This window comes from Macrobrachium rosenbergii, chromosome 7 (genome assembly GCF_040412425.1).
Source record: "Macrobrachium rosenbergii isolate ZJJX-2024 chromosome 7, ASM4041242v1, whole genome shotgun sequence".
In the NCBI taxonomy this organism is placed as follows: domain Eukaryota; kingdom Metazoa; phylum Arthropoda; class Malacostraca; order Decapoda; family Palaemonidae; genus Macrobrachium; species Macrobrachium rosenbergii.
In genome coordinates this window covers 36,647,512-36,661,226 of record NC_089747.1, presented here as the reverse complement: position 1 = coordinate 36,661,226, position 13,715 = coordinate 36,647,512, and the positions used below count along the sequence as shown (strand labels likewise).

At 35.1% G+C, this 13,715-nt stretch overlaps 1 protein-coding gene across 3 annotated transcripts in view; it reads right to left on the bottom strand.

Annotated features, from left to right (window-relative positions):
- Positions 1-13,715, bottom strand: part of LOC136840304 (centrosomal protein of 104 kDa) — a 571,779-nt gene that overhangs the window by 113,467 nt on the left and 444,597 nt on the right. The window lies entirely within an intron of this gene.

Genomic DNA, 13,715 nt, shown 5'->3' with positions numbered 1-13,715 from the left:
TATATATACATACAGTATATGTATATATATATATATATATATATATATATATATATATATATATATATATATATATATATATATATATATATATATAACAATACAGTATATGTATATATATATATATATATATATATATATATATAACAACAATGGTTACTTACTTGCCCAAAAGAATTTAAACCTCTAATATATGAAAGATATTAATTTGAGGTAGTTAAATACTCGGTGCACAAGTGGTGATGACATTTCTTTTTTATTGTTCAAAACTGGCACTTAGAAAATTTAAACAGAGTCCGGTGAAAAATAAGTTAAGTATACCTTAGTTTAACCAGACCACTGAGCTGATTAACAGCTCTCCTAGGGCTGGCCCGAAGGATTACACTTATTTTACGTGGCTAAGAACCAATTGGTTACCTAGCAACGGGACCCACAGCTTATTGTGGAATCCGAACCACATTATACCGAGAAATGAATTTCTATCACCAGAAATAAATTCCTCTAATTCATCATTGGCCGGCCGAAGGTAGTCTTCTGTGTGTGTGTATATATATATATATATATATATATATATATATATATATATATATATATATATATATATATATATATATATATATATATATATATATATATATATATATATATATATATATATATATATATATATATATATATATATATATATATATATATATATATATATATATATATATATATATATAGTTCTTTACAGGTGTATGGTACGTATTTCGATATGTAATAAAACCTAAAATACAATGAATTTCTGCCAGGGCCACTCTTTTGATAATTTGGTCTAAATTCTTTATTTAAAAATCGACGTACGTAATCATAAAAAATATTGTCATTAAAACCATTAGATTTAAAAAATGAATGTAAAAATTCTACCTCTTTATGAAATAATGAATAATCTGAGGACAATTTAAATGCTCGGTATACTAGTGGTGATGACATTTCTTTTTTTATTTTTCAAAACTCCCCTTTTTTAGAACATTTAAACAGAGTCCGGTGAAGGTAGGCTTTCTGTATATAGATACGTTTATTTCAGAATTCTTTTTTCTATAAGTAGATCAAGGAATGGTATTTTATTATTGACCTTTCTTTCCATCGTGAATTTTATCTTCGCGTGCTGAGTGTTAAGATAGTAAAAAAAAAAAAAAAAAAAAAAAAGGGCATAACGTGTTCTTCTTTTGAAAAAACCAAGAAAGTGGTTTCTTGACACTTTCTTGGTTTTTTAAAAAGAACACGTTATCCCCTTTTTTTTGTTTAACTATCTTAACACTCAGCACGCGAAGATAAAATTCACGATGGAAAGAAAGGTCAATAATAAAACACCATTCCTTGATCTACTTATAGAAAAAAGAATTCTGAAATAAACGTATCTATATACAGAAAGCCTACCTTCACCGGACTCTGTTTAAATGTTCTAAGTGCCAGTTTTGAAAAATAAAAAAAAAGAAATGTCATCACCACTTGTATACCGAGCATTTAACTTGTCCTCAGATTATTCATTATTTCATAAAGAGGTAGAATTTTTACATTCATTTTTTAAATCTAATGGTTTTAATGACAATATTTTTTATGATTACGTACGTCGATTTTTAAATAAAGAATTTAGACCAAATTATCAAATGAGTGGCCCTGGCAGAAATTCATTGTATTTTAGGTTTTCTTACATATCAAAATACGTAAACCATACATCGTGTAAAGAACTAAGAGAACTGCTCCAGTTCCATCTGCCACAAACTGGCTTGAAGCTAGTGTTATATAACAACTTTAAAATAAACACATACTTCAGTTACAAAGAGAAACTACCGCGTAATCTGTGTTCGTCGATTGTTTACAAATTCACGTGTTCCAAGTGCAATTTGGAATATATCGGTTCCAATATAAAGAATCTTTCGTTTCGAATCTACCAAGACAGAGCTGCCACTGGTAAGACCTCTACAGTCAGCAACAAGAGATCACTATTACAATTTATGTCACGTGACTTTAAACGGAGAGGACTTTCAACTATTGACAAAGTCCAGGAATGAACAAGAACTCAGGATTTTAGAATCTATATTGATTAGATTAAATAAGCCAGCTTTAAACCTTGATGGCAGTTGATTTCCTTTGTACATAATGTGAATATGTTTTATATCATCATGTCCTAGTTTACAAAAAAAAATTTAGGTTTTCTTTTAATTTTTAGACCTTTATTGTATTTGTAATTGAAATATTGTATAAAGTTTTACCATATCCATGTCTTTTGCTCATTTCAGCTGATTTTTCGAAAATTGTACCAGATTTGTACCGAAACGTCAAAAATAAAGAGTTAAAAATATGCTTCGGATGTTCTTCGTTCTAAAATTCATCAGAGTATATATATATATATATATATATATATATATATATATATATATATATATATATATATATATATGTATATATATATATATATATATATATATATATATATATATATATATATATATATATATATATATATATATATATATATGTAAACCGATGTGTGTGTATGTTCCAGCATAACTCTGAAATGCACAGAGCAATTTCAACCAAACTTGGTATACATATGATTTACTATCTGGAAAAGAATACTGTGGGAGTAAGACATCACTGGCGCCAAAGGGGGTTAGGGTGGGAAGAGGGTGACATATAAAAATAACCGAAAACAACAGATATTGGTGTTTATTCCATAGTTGTCGAGATTGCTGAGATGAACAGCAACACTCCCAATGCCCTTCAAGTCCATGTTCAGCCCTGATAGGAAGGGGAGTGAGAAGGGGTGGGAAGGGGTTGACATATAAAAATTACCAGAAACGACAGATATTAGTGTCAAATGCATAGTTTTCGGGTCACTAAGATGAATAGTGATACTCCCGATGCCCTTTAAGTCCATATTCAGCCCTGATAGGAAGAGGGGTGGGAAGGGGGTTATGTGTAAAAATATCTAAAAACGACACATATTGTGTCTAATCCATAGTTTTCGAGGTCGCTGAGATGAATAGTGACACTGCTGATACCCTTTAAGACCAAGTTCAGCCCCGATAGGAAAGGGGGATGAGAAGGGGTGGGAAGGGTGTGACATGTAAAAATAACCGAAAACAACAGATATTAGTGTCTAATTCAAAGTTTTTGAGGTAGCTGAGATGAATAGTGACACTCCCAATCCCCTTAAAGTCCACGTTCAGCCCTGATAGGAAGGGGGATGAGAGGGGGTGGGAAAGGGGGGGATATGTGAAAATAACCAAAAACGACAGATATTAGTGTCTAATTCATAGTTTTTGAGGTCACGGAGATGATTAGTGATGCTTCCAATGCCCTTCAAGTCCAAGTTCAGCCCCAATAGGAAGGGGGAGTTAAGAATATAAAAAATAATAGATATTAGTGTCTAATGCCATAGTTTTCCAGGTTACTGAGTTCCTCGTTGGTCGAGCGGGTTCCATTCTCAGCTACCACTCTGTTGGTCGCGAGTTCGAATCTCCGACCGGCCAATGAAGAATAAGAGGAATTTATTTCTGGTGATAGAAATTCATTTCTCGCTATAATGTGGTTCGGATTCCACATTAAGCTGTAGGTCCTGTTGCTAGGTAACCAACTGGTTCTTAGCCATGTAAAATAAATCTAATCCTTCAGGCCAGCTTTAGGAGAGCTGTTAATCAGCTCAGTGGTCTGGTTAAACTAAGATATACTTGACTTTTTTCCAGGTCGCTGAGATGAATAGTGACATTCCCGATGCCCTTCAAGTCCAAGTTCAGCCCCGATGGGTGAGAAGTGGTGAAATATAAAACGTCAAAAATGCTGGGCAATGTAACTGAAGCAACTATCTCAACAGGAAAGTGAGAGAGTGAAAGGGAGAGGAAGTGAGAGAGAGAGTAAAAGGGGTGTTGGGAGAAGAGAGAGAGAGAGAGAGAGAGAGAGAGAGAGAGAGAGAGAGAGAGAGAGAGAGAGAGAGAGAGAGAGAGAGCTTATCAGTTGTCATTCAGAGTTTTCCCGGGCGGCGCTGGGTTGGTCACTTTATATATATATATATATATATATATATATATATATATATATATATATATATATATATATATATATATATATATATATATATATATATACATACATACAAACACACATATGTGTATGTGTGTGTGTACTGTATGTGTCTGTGTGTCAGTGATCAGAAATTCTTGCCTGTTAAGCCTGAGAAGCAGGTTTGAATCCTGGGTGAAGGTGGCAGATGGGTACACTTTGATAACACTCCACTGTGTCTACATTGTAACCATGGCTGAATGGTTAGGGGCTAGTAACCTCATCCCAGAAGACTTGCTAGCCAATGGCCCGGTCAGACTTTACTACTTCTTCAGAATCTTTCATTATATAATTTGCTTCAAAATCTATGTTGCTTCAACAACTAACTCTGAACTCACTCTGGTACTTCTCCAGTTGCGCAACAGAGTATCCGAATTTCTTATTTCTAGAAGCAATGGCAACCAGTGTTCTTTCAACATCCTGTCCACATGAACATGACTTCACTGTGAATATTTGCAGCGCTTGTATTTTAGTCTCGGACGCAAGCCACACCCACTCGATGGCATAGTTGCCTAAGGCTTCCAAGCAGCCACTGTGCATTTGATTAGTTTTGTCTGGAAGCGCTAGGAAACTACACCGTGCACAACTAAGCAGCGTTTATTGCTTCTTACGTCTCTGTGGAAATTTGGATTTATTTTCTTGGAATTGTCTCCGGCTTCAGCAACAAAAGAACATTACTCTTATAACAAAACGAAAATTATCTTTTAAATAGTTACTTGTTATAAATTCTATTGTTGAAAGAAGCAATTTTCTAATGATCACACTGTCGATAGTGCACGGGTGTCCGTACGCTTGAGAGAGAGAGAGAGAGAGAGAGAGAGAGAGAGAGAGAGAGAGAGAGAGAGAGACATCCGCCATACATAAACATCTTCTTGCTCTTCTGTTGTATCTTAAAGGCATTTTGCATGCGGCTAAAACATTACATTTCGCGGCTTTATCGTGTCCCGCAGCCTTCAATATAGATGTTAAACGGCTGTTCTGCATTTGCTGAGAAGCGTGACGATAAGAGTTCGAAAACATTTGAGTATCTATATGTTCGTGTACTATGACACGCGATCTTCGTACGAGTCATATGGCACGGGTTCAGTCTCAGTTTTGATACTTAATATTGCTTTTGGTGTAAACTGGGAATGACATGCGAAAGGCACAAAATTATTAATGATTCACGGGCGTTCATTTGAAGCCACGAATACTATGGCAACTTCTTGTTAACCAACAAGAGACATTCTGCGGTTCTAAAGGGGGCAAAGTACAATACGTGGGAATATATCGATAAACGTAAATCACTTACTTGTTTCTCCCAGTTTTCCAGATAGACAGATAGATAGACAGATAGATAGACAGACTGAGACATCACTGACTGACTTAGATAAACAGACAGAACAGAAAGTTATGGAAGGAATTTTATCTTGCTTCCCGTTAGAATCTCAAGAGAATAATACGCAACTTATATCCATCTCTTGACTTTCGTGTGTAACAAAGAAAAGAGTCTGAGGGTAATAACGCTTCGTTTAGGCTTTCCGTCGTCTAGCTAAGGGTCAACATCTCTCACCATTGGCCTATATACATGCAGAATGTAGTACTCTGGTTCGAACTCTGAGACGTTGCGTAACGGCCTTGGGGTGGGGACTTGCCGTCGCGATACTCTTTTATATCACCGTAATTTTTGACGTTTCAGTACACTAATAAAAAAATAGTAAATTTTCCTTTAAATAAGGTGAGCACTAAAAACATAACTAGGAATCAGTAACCAATACGGCTTGAAAGCCGTTTAAAAAACATGAAAGGAGGAATCCAATTCCTGCTCCTATAATGAACATCGAATCGCAGTGAACCCCGAAATCAGAAACATCCAAACCTCGGGCCGAAACCCCACTTCTACCTCACAACCTTCATTTTAATTCAACCTCAGCAGCGGCAGTATCATTTTCACGAGGGTTTTTATGACTTTCCATTCACTTTGCTCTCCCCAAAGAAGACGAAAGCAATCTTCATGAAGGGGACAATGGTTTATTTAAATTTCAATTTCTTTTGTCAACAGACCATCGAAAGGGGCAAGGCTGTCCCAAAAGAATGTGTGATGATAAAATACAAATTATAAAACAAATCTACTTTCAAGACAGTAGTATAACAAATCGATAATTCATTGCATAATTATAATTTATTTTCTCATAGAAATGGTTTTGTCCTTCAGGTCGAAATGTGAGTCACGAAAAATGCATTTAACTACAAGCAATCACAAACACAGTATAAGACTCACATACTGATTTTATTCAAAGTACCATTGAATTTTTTTATTAAGGAATCAAAGTTGGGCCTCTAGTAGAAATAATGATTGTAAAAACTAAACAAGCTTCATCACATTCGTGCATATTCTTCAACATTTATCAATATTATTTGTGAAGGCATGGATTATATTCATTCCATTTCATGACACGAATCCAAAGTTCATAATTATAGAGATTTCTACCGTCTAAAATCCTACTGCATTTACTTAGATTGCCAAATAATTTTCATAATTTTAAAGTCAACAATAACAGTGATGCATCATGTGCATTTTCCAAGCAACTTGAATTTAGAAATAGTGAAAATAATTAAACAAGTGCGGTCATATCAAGAATAATGGTCACACATGATTAATGTTATTACCTCCCAGTAATTCAGCTTGGCAACAGACCTGCATTCTTTGTTTGTCAATACTTTTCAGGGACAAATTCACAACAGGCATTTTTCTACTTTTCTCAGTAATTTCTCTTTTGAAAGCATTGTTACTGATTGAATAGTTAACTCTTGTTTAGCCAGAAATACATATTTATGTACATATATATGCGTGTGTGTATGTGTGTGTATATGTGTGTATATATATATATATATATATATATATATATATATATATATATATATATATATATATATATATATATATTTATATAATTTGAACTAAATAAAAATCTCGACAAAAGAAATTATGATTTTAACTGCTTGACTGATTCGTTTACATTGACTGGTGTCTGAACTGTGGATATCTGCAACGGGATTACATCCAAATGTATAATTTTTACTTTTTACCCCGAGAAACTTATCACGATATAATCGTTCAGTCTATTCATACTTAGTTTAAAAAGTAGCTAAGCTTGACTTCGGAATGCTTCCGGCTCGATAACTCTACTGACTGACTGAACTTGAGTTACAACTGCTATTGTCATCGACGTTTGAAATGCTAAAATAATTTCAACATAAAACGAGAACTCTTCAATAACATTTTTTTTTTCATTTCTTGATATTAACACAAATCACCATTACCACTCACCATCATAACTTCATAAAAATAATGGTAATCGTCACTATCATCGCCACGCATTGTTTTTATTTCGCTGTGTCCATCACAGGCTACAAACAGCTGAAAGGCAAACGCACAAAGAAGCTCAAAACAAACCACAAACTGCTCCTCCGCTTTGATCGTTTGTGTTTCTTAAACCACGCATTCCTCAATGTAGCCGGCACCAACTCCCACCCCTAGCCCAACCACCAATGAAGAAGGGGAGAGGCACAAACAGCGAAAACAATCCACAAACGACGCTTTCCTCTCGCCACCATTAACGTTTGTGAGACACTAAACCATAAAGGGTTTTCGGCCAATACCTTCCCTCTGGTTTCCAAGCGGATCGATGAAACGAAATACCACGATGACTTCACAAACTTCATGGAACTCAAAGTTCAACGGACGTTGCACACAATCTCTGCCACATTGATTGTTTTATACCGTAAACTGGCGTCTCATGAACGACGGTCATCATAGGGGAACATACAATGTTTCGTCAAATTTAATGTAAGCAAAAGAATATTTCCTAGATAATAGCATTTTCCTACAACAACGTAGGCGAGAGGCTGCTTGAGTGAGGCTTTGAGAATAGTGCGAAGAATTCAGGCAGGATTGGCAAATTCTCTCTCGCTCAGCGCCTTCTTCAAACTGGTGCTGATGATCCAAAGGAATTCTCAATTCCTTCAGTCAGTATCATTGCAGAATGCGGTTTTGTTTCAGAGAAAATACTAATATGTCCTATAGTGTATTCATCGTGCTTTAGTTACAAACGCAACCGTGCACGCAAACAAACAAACACAGACGCATACATAACTTCCAAATAAACAATGAGTTTTTGAGGAGAAAATTTCACAAAATATTGATAGTTGTTTTATATACACAAAGAATATTCATCCACAATGAGTCGGTCCCCACAAACATGCTTTCTTATTTGGAGACCCTTCCACTGCACGGCCTCTGAACCCAGTCAAACAATGCTTTCTCTCTGTCTCCATCTCCTCTCTCCTCCCACACTTTCTTCATTCTCAACACGCGACAAAACCATTCAAAACATTCTTTCTGAGCCATCCTTTCACGCATATTGACCTTGCCATATTTCTCACCCACTCAGTACCTCGTACTCCATATGTTCTCTGCACTCAGCTCACCAACTTTTATCCAGAACCCCTTCACATTCCAACTTTTGCTCTTACAGGCAGTTCTGCTGGCTTCCAAACCTTTTGTAGAAATCCTGGTGCTGTCCATACACCACTTATTTTTTGAATGACATCGACATCTTCCATTTTTATATCATTAATACCAGAGTTAATTTCTTCACATTCCTAGCTATTCATTGCATCCATTACCTCATTCTCATAAACAAACATTTTCAACTTGCACTTCTTACATTTCAAACTGTTACCATACACTGCAGCTCATTTTCACAATCATCACAGGGGATAAAAGTGTATCACTCGATGATACATCTATATTCCTTATCCTTTCTGCATTATTCTCATTGCATCATTAACTATTATTATTGATTCAAATTTCAACAGCCATGGGGCATTAATACATAATTGCATCAAACCACCTTTTACACCAAACCAGTCACTTCTTCGTCAGTATATTCTGAAACAACTTTCACTCTTGTTATAAAAGCTTCTAATCACTTTCGATAGATCACATTCACAACTATACCTACTCAGCACTTTTACCAGTTTCATCATGAGATGCTCCAATACAATATATGCCAAACGCGGCTTTTTCCTTCGTTCTGAAGCTGTAACACATCACTTTCACACAAAAAACTTGATCCACATAGTCTCATCCTTGCCTAAATCCATAATGCTCTTCCTTACCAGTCCTACTATTAGCTGTTACTTCTCAGTCAATATTCTATAGTGCAAAGTCACTGTGAACATCGTTCTCCTCACGTAATGGAACAATTAGTCCTCTCACACACTCCTTTGGAACCGATCCTTCCTCCAGACACCTTCCACATCCTGGTAATCTACTTAATCATATTCTTACTACGATACCACAGCGTTTCACTTGAAATCCCATTAACTTCCGACGTCTTTCAATTCTTCAACCTTCTAATTTTCCTCCTTACAGTCTTATCAGTCAGTCCCACCAGCATTTTGAATTTTACACCAACCCCTTACATGCTTAAATCATTCAAAACTGCCTCTTTCTACCCTAAGTTTCAACAGATTTACAAATCACTGTACTAACTCAGTCGATTATAGGACTGCATTCTCTTAGACAGCTTCTTTCCATTTATATCTTGCATTCTATAATTTATCAGACCAAGGGACTCTTCTTTGCATTTACTTATGTGCAACCTCTTTTTCTTCTGAAGGTACTTGCTCATATTAACCACTGCTATTTTGATCAGTTTCGTCTTATTCTGTTATATTTTCTTCTTTTCGGTTATGCAATCGCACTTCAAACATCACTGCTTTTATTCTTTTGGCCTGCACTCACCTGTCAAAGGTATTTTTAACTTTATCCTATTTTTCATTCATCTTCTGCTTATATTCCGTTCTCTCTTCTTTCTTATCAAAATCACTTGTCTTCATTATATCTTTAGTCACATTTCCAACGCATCCTTTCCAACTGAAATCGTGATAGTGCGGAGTAGATGGAAAAACAAGTAATTTCAGTTGGAAAGGAAGCGTTGAAAATGTGACTACATATATGATGAAGACAAATATGATAATGGGGTCTGACGTAATCATGCAGTTTCACGAACCATGAACGTCGTGCAAAGGTCTGATCCCATTGTTATTGAAATTATGGCGGCCAATGGTGTTTTCCGTGTTCGTTTTACAAAGGATTTGTTCTGAGTTAAGTCGCTAATTACTCGCGTTTCAGGGGATATTTGCGTAAATGCCGAGATGCACAGAAGTGTTAGAACAGTTAGATGCACTGATTGTTCACAGGTAGATGCGAGGCTCAAATACAAAGTGTGCATGCTTGTGTATGCACGCTTCTATCGCATATGCATACACACGAATGTATATATATATTCGTATAGCATGTGTGCATTAAAACACACACACACACACACACACACACACATATATATATATATATATATATATATATATATATATATATATATATATATATATATATATATGTATGTGTGTGTGTGTGTGTGTGTGTGTTTGTGCATGCATGCTATATGAATATATATATATATATATATATATATATATATATATATATATATATATATATATATATATATATATACATTCGTGTGCATGCATACTTCTATAACATATGCATACACACGAATGTATATATATATATATATATATATATATATATATATATATATATATATATATATATATATATATATATATATTCGTATACAAACAAACAACACACACACACACACATATATATATATATATATATATATATGTGTGTGTGTGTGTGTGTGTGTGTGTGTGTGTGTGTGTGTGCTTGTGTGTGTGCATGCTTTTACATATATATATATATATATATATATATATATATATATATATATATATATATATATATATATTGTATATATATATACATGTATATATTAATATACACATTCGTGTGTATGCATACGCGACAGAAGCATGCATACACAAACATGCACACTTTGTATTTGAGCCTCGCAGCTACCTGTGAACAATCAGTGCATCTAACACATCTGCGCATCTGGGCATCTACAAAAATATCCCTTGGAACCCGCGAATAATTAGCGACTTAATTCAGAACAAATCCTTTGTGAAACGAACATGGAAAGCACCACTGGCCGCCACAATTTCAACAACAATGGGGCCAGAACTTTGCACGACGTTCATGGTTCATGAAACTGCATGATTACGTTAGACCCCATTATCATATCCAGACCCGGGAGACGGATGCTACATCGGACACGAGGCATAAACAAAAATAGGTCAGAGGTCAGTAATAATAATAATAATAATAATAATAATAATAATAATAATAATAATAATAATAATAATAATAATAATTCTTATCATTAAAAGAAATGACAGCACAAAAGCATAGTAAATAATCATAATAATAATTAAGGCAACTATGATTTGCGATATAAATGTCCACAAAACACCAACGATGTTAAAAACAATAATAAGCTTGATATAATTATTTTCAATGTGGTTATCACTATAACTGAAGACCATTCTTTGGAAAGACTTCCTCAGCCAGAACGATAATATATAAAACTTGAAATAAAGAAAAATGAAATATTGCATAATTTGGTAGGAGTCCAAAGCCTTGGCGTGGAAAAGAATAAGCCTTATCTAAGAAATTTAAGAGGAACGCGTTTAATGTCGATAAATTACAATTAAGTAAATCTACGCTATTTAAAAATGACTGATGATAATTCCTCTAATATCTTTAATGTTAACGGTTGGAGTAAATATTGTGATCTCAATCTTTCTTTGTTTCAAAAATTGTTTGTAACGTTTATAGTGTCAATCTCATTCATGTCTCATATCAGCTGCTAACATATGCATAAGAGATCGCATAATAAGAAAAAAAAACTGAACGGCAGCCACAGCCTCATAACAGTCTCCCATCTGCAGTCACCTGTCATGATCTCTCAGAACTACTGAAGTTGTCTATATACATTGCAGTTCATTCTAGACATATGTTCCGTTCACAGCCTCTCACATTATCCTTCGCGATATATTCATTGCATGTATAGCATTATTTTCCAAGTAATATACTATACAATTATACACCTCCGAAGACAAACATAATTTTCTTCATATTTTACGCACTAACCCTTATCACCAAACTTCTCATGTGTATACTTGCATTATAAATAATATTACTTTTATTTTATCTTACGTTCGCAACTTTCTGCATCACCTACTATACTACCGCATATTACATTTATACCTCAGGTTCATAAGCTTTAATATAAATAATGTCACATGCTCGGCGGCAAAGATAAGATTACCTTTAATATCATCGGTTATTTACGCTTCCACATTGCTTGAGGCAACAGCAAGTAATTAGGTCTAGCCGTGGCTAATGGACAACTCATTAAACGTAGTGAAGTCTTCCACCGACAACGATTTTTTTCTCTATTTTGCTTATGAGATTTTGCCTGCCATTTTCGTCGCTCTTGTCACTCGACGATGATACACCGAGTCATACTTAACAATATCGTTAAGAGTTTATTGGATCTTTGCTAATAGTTACCAGAATATACTGTACATGCTTTTACCGTCATCTCTGTATTCTTCACGTTCAGTTAATAAAAATGACCGAGAAAACATAAGCTTAATTACATCCTAGGGATATACTATATACAAAAATACCAGAATATCTGTTTTCTTGGTGTCTCTGCTCCATGTTGGCTTTCAACCTGTTTGTCACCTTGGCTGTCTTCCTTTTGGCCTGGCTTCCACCAGTGAGTGAATGGTAATACGCATATTGAAATCTTACGTGCCCCTATTAGCCTCTTACCGGAGAGAGAGAGAGAGAGAGAGAGAGAGAGAGAGAGAGAGAGAGAGAGAGAGAGAGAGAGAGAGAGAGAGAGAGAGAGTTTGTGAAGTGTCATTTGTTGAAAATCAAAAACTAATATAATTCTGAGTAAAAGAAAAATATACAGAAATAACAAAAACAAAGAGAAAACGCTGGAATCTTAAGGCTTTTTATCTGACATCCAGACAAAACAGGCCGACAGCCTTTATTCCATGAGCAACAACAAATAATAAAGAAAGAAACGACATGATTACTTGTTGTATGGCCTTACACCCAATGGCTGAAATGAAGTTTATATATACATAATAATAAACATCCGTCAAGGTCGAAATCCATGTCGCCGTCCTCACGCTTCTCACTTAGCAGCAGGCTAGACAGTGTAAGTGAAAGTCCCATTCACTGTCACTTACTTTCAGAATGCTTCGTTTCCTTCCTGAAATCTTCGCTGACAAAAAACTACAAGTCGCAAATATTTGCGTGAGGGAACTACTCCGATTCACACAGCACTGACTTACATTTCCCGGTCTCTCTCCTCTTTCTTCCAAGGGACAAAATGAATGGCTGGTGTCATTTATCTCGACGTTATCCCACAATCCCAACGTTAAAAGCACGCGATCAGAAGGGGATTTTCCTTATGGTATATCTGCTTTAGTTTACCATCGACGTAAACGTAAGATATGCGTTATAAAAAGCATGATTCTCATTTATAAAAAAAAATAACCCTGCCTTTTCGACACGATTTGTGGCCCTCCCTCTCACTCTATCAACACGTTGTATTCGTGGGTGGGAT